This window comes from Schistocerca piceifrons, unplaced genomic scaffold (genome assembly GCF_021461385.2).
Source record: "Schistocerca piceifrons isolate TAMUIC-IGC-003096 unplaced genomic scaffold, iqSchPice1.1 HiC_scaffold_2412, whole genome shotgun sequence".
Lineage (NCBI taxonomy): Eukaryota > Metazoa > Arthropoda > Insecta > Orthoptera > Acrididae > Schistocerca > Schistocerca piceifrons.
The window spans coordinates 1,580,881-1,585,585 of NW_025728352.1; positions in this window are offsets into that span (position 1 = coordinate 1,580,881).

The window sequence follows — 4,705 nt, forward strand, 5'->3', positions numbered from 1 at the left end:
ATCGGAATTAAATACAAAAGTCACAATGCCGACTTAAGTACAAGAAGACTGACCCTTCTTACTGTATATGTTTTGAACCATTCCTGTGACACTAGTTATAGATTCCGATTCTTCACTTCAGGTTTACTGTATCCCTCTGACCTTCTTATTGACGATGAAACACAGAAATTGCATGGGAATTAGATACAAAAGACACAATGCCGACTTACGTACAAGAAGACTGACTCTTCGTACTGACTATGTTAGAACCATTCCTGTGACACTAGTTATGGATTCCGATGATTCACTTCAGGTGTACTGTATCCCTTGGACCTTCTTATTGACGATGAAACACAGAAATTGCATCGGAATTAAATAGGAAAGGCACAATGCCGACTTAAGTACAAGAAGACTGACTCTTCTTTTGGTCTATGTTTTGAACCATTCCTGTGACACTAGTTATAGATACCGATGCTTCACTTCAGGTTTACTGTATCCCTTGGGCCTTCTTATTGACGACGAAACACAGAAATTGCATCGGAATTAATTACAAAAGGCACAATGCCGACTTAAGTACAAGAGGACTGCTCTTCCTACTGTCTATGGTTTGAACAATTCCTGTGACATTAGTTATAGATTTCGATGCTTCACTTCAGGTTTACTGTATCCCTTGGACCTTCGTATTGACGATGAAACACAGAAATTGCATCGGAATTAAATACAAAAGGCACAATGCCGAGTTAAGTACAAGAAGACTGACTCTTCTTACTGACTATGCTTTGAACCATTCCTGTGACACTAGTTATAGATTCCGATGCTTCACTTCAGGTTTACTGTATCCCTGTGACCTTCTTATTGACGATGAAACACAGAAATTGCATCGGAAATAAATACAAAATGCACGATGCCGACTTAAGTACATGTAGAATGAATCTTCCTACTGTCTATGTTTTGAACCATTCCTGTGACACTTGTTATAAATTCCGATGCTTCATTTCAGGTTTACTGTATCACATGGATCCTCTTATTGACGATGAAACAAAGATAGTGCATCGGAGTTCAATACAAAAGGCACAATGCCGACTTAAGTACAAGAACAATGACACTTCTTACTGTCTATGATTTGAACCATTCCTGTGACACTAGTTATAGATTCCGATGCTTCACTTCAGGTTTACTGTATCCCTCTGACCTTCTGATTGACGATGAAACACAGATATTGCGTCGGAATTAAATAGAAAAGGCACAATGCCGACTTTGGTACAAGAAGACTGATTCTTCCTACTGACTATGCTTTGAACCATTCCTGTGACACTAGATATAGATTCCGATGCTTCACTTCAGGTTCACTGTATTACTATGACCCTCATATTGACGATGAAACAAAGAAATCGCATCGGAATTAAATAGAAAAGGCACAATGCCGACTTAAGTACAAGAAGACTGATTCTTCTTACTGTCTATGTTTTAACCACTCCTGTGACACTAGTTATAGATTCCGATGCTTCACTCCAGGTTTATTGTATCCATCTGACCTTCTTATTGACGATGAAACACAGATATTGCATCGGAATTAAATAGAAAAGGCACAATGCCGACTTAAGTACATGAAGACTGACTCTTCTAACTGACTATGATTTGAACCATTCCTGTGGCACTACATATTCATTCCGATGCTTCACTTCAGGTTTATTGTATCCATCTGACCTTCTTATTGACGATGAAACACAGAAATTGCATCGGAATTAAATTGAAATGGCACAATGCTGACTGAAGTACAAGAAGACTGACTCTTCATACTGGCTAAGTTTTGAACCATTCCTGTGACGCTAGTTACAGATTCCGATGCTTCACTTCAGAGTTACTGTATCCCTTAGACCTTCTTATTGACGATGAAACACAGAAACTGCATCGGCATTAAATACAAAAAGCACAATGCCGACTTAAGTACAAGAAGACTGACTCCTCTTACTGACAATGTTTTGAACCATTCCTGTGAAACAAGTTATGGATTCCGATGCTTCACCTCAGATTTACTGTATCCCTTGGACCTTCTTATTGACGATGAAGCACAGAAATTGCATCCGAATTAAATACAAAAGGCACAATGCCGACTTAAGTACATGTAGACTGACTCTTCCTACTGTTTAAATTTTAAACATTCCTGTGACACTAGTTATAGATCCGATGCTTCATTTCAGGTTTACTGTATCCCTTGGACCTTCTTATTGACGATGAAACACAGAAATTGCGTCGGAATTAAATACAAAAGGCACAATGCCGACTTAGGTACAACAAGACTGACTCTTCCAACTGTCTAAGTTTTGAACCATTCCTGTGATACTAGTTATTGATTCCGATGCTACAATTCAGATTTACTGTATCCCTCTGACCTCCTTATTGACGATGAAACACAGAAATTGCATCGGAATGAAATACAAAAGGCACAATGCCGACTTAAGTACAAGAAGACTGACCCTTCTTACTGTCTATGTTTTGAACCATTCCTGTGACACTAGTTATAGATTCCGATGCTTCACTCCAGGGTTACTGTATCCCTTTGACCTTTTTTTTGACGATGAAACACAGAAATTGAGTCGGAATTTATAATAAAAGGCACAATGCCGACTTAAGTACCAGAAGACTGACTCTTCTTACTATCTATGTTTTGATCCATTCCTGTTACGTTAGTTACAGATTCCGATGCTTCACTTCAGGTTTACTGTATACCTCTGACCTTGTTATTGTCGATGAAACACAGAAATTGCATCGGAATTAAATAGAAAAGGCACATTGCCGACTTAAGTACAAGAAGACTCACTCCTCCTACTGTCTATGATTTGATCCATTCCTGTGACACTAGTTATAGATTCCGATGCTTCACTTCAGGTTTGCTGTATCCCTTGCACGTTTTTATTGACGATGAAACACAGAAATTGCATCGGAATTAAAAAGAAATGGCACAATGCCGACTGAAGTACAAGAAGACTGACTCTTCATACTGTCTAAGTTTTGAACCATTCCTGTGACGCTAGTTACAGATTCCGATGCTTCACTTCAGGGTTACTGTATCCCTTGGACCTTCTTATTGATGGTGAAACACAGATATTGCATCGGAAATAAATACAAAAGGCACAATGCCGACTTAAGTACAAGAAGACTGATTCTTCCTACTGACTATGTTTTGATCCATTCCTGAGACACTAGTTAGAGATTCCGATGCTTCACTTCAGGTTTACTGTATCCCTCTGACCTTCTTATTGACGATGAAACACAGTAGTTGCATCGGAAATAAATTGAAAAGGGCATAATGCCGACTTAAGTACAAGAAGACTGACTCTTCTTACTGTCTTTGTTTGAACCATTCCTGCGACACTAGTTATAGATTCCGATGCTTCACTTCAGGGTTACTGTATCACATGGACCTTCTTATTGACGATGAAACACAGAAATTGCATCGGAATTAAATACAAGAGGCACAATGCCGACTTAAGTACAAGAAGACTGACTCTTCTTACTGACAATGTTTTGAACCATTCCTGTGACACGAGTTACAGATTACGATGCTTCACTTCAGGTTTACTGTATCCCTCTGACCTTATTGACGATGAAACACAGAAATTGCATGGGAATTAAATACAAAAGGCACAATGGCGACTTAAGTACATGTAGACTGACTTTTCCTACTGTCTATATTTTGAAACATTCCTGTGCCACTAGTTATAGATTCCGATGCTTCATTTCAGGTTTACTGTATCCCTTGGACCTTTTTATTGACGATGAAACACAGAAAGTGCATCGGAATTAAATAGAAAAGGCACAGTGCTGACTTAAGTACAAGAAGACTGACTCTTCCTAATGTCTATGCTTTGAACCATTCCTGTGACACTAGTTATAGATTCCGATGCTTCACTTCTGGTTTACTGTATCCCTCTTACCTTCTTATTGACGATGAAACAAAGAAATTACATCGGAATTAAATACAAAAGGCACAATGCCGACTGAAGTACAAGAAGACTGACCTTTCTTACTGTCTATGTTTTGAACCATTCCTGTGACACTAGTTATAGATTCCGATGCTTCACTTCTGGTTTACTGTATCCCTCTGACCTTCTTATTGGCGATGAAACACAGAAATTGCATCGGATTGAAATACAAAAGGCACAATGCCGACTTAAGTAAAAGAAGACTGACTCTTCTTACTGTCAATGATTTGAACCATTCCTGTGACACAAGTTATAGATTCCGATGCTTCACCTCAGATTTACTGTATCCCTTGGACCTTCTTATTGACAATGAAACACAGAAATTGCATCGGAATTAAATACAAAAGGCACAATGCCGACTTAAGTACCAGAAGACTGACTCTTCTTACTATCTATGTTTGGAACCATTCCTGTGACGCTAGTTACAGATTCCGATGCTTCACTTCAGGTTTACTGTATACCTCTGACCTTCTTATTGACGATGAAACACAGAATTTGCATCGGAATTAAATAGAAAAGGCACATTGCCGACTTAAGTACAAGAAGACTTACTCTTCCTACTGTCTATGTTTTGAACCATTCCTGTTACACTAGTTATAGATTTCGATGCTTCACTTCAGGTTTACTGTATCCATCTGACCTTCTTATTGACGATGAAACACAGAAATTGCATCGAAATTAAATAGAAATGGCACAATGCCGACTGAAGTACAAGAAGACTGACTCTTCATACTGTCTAA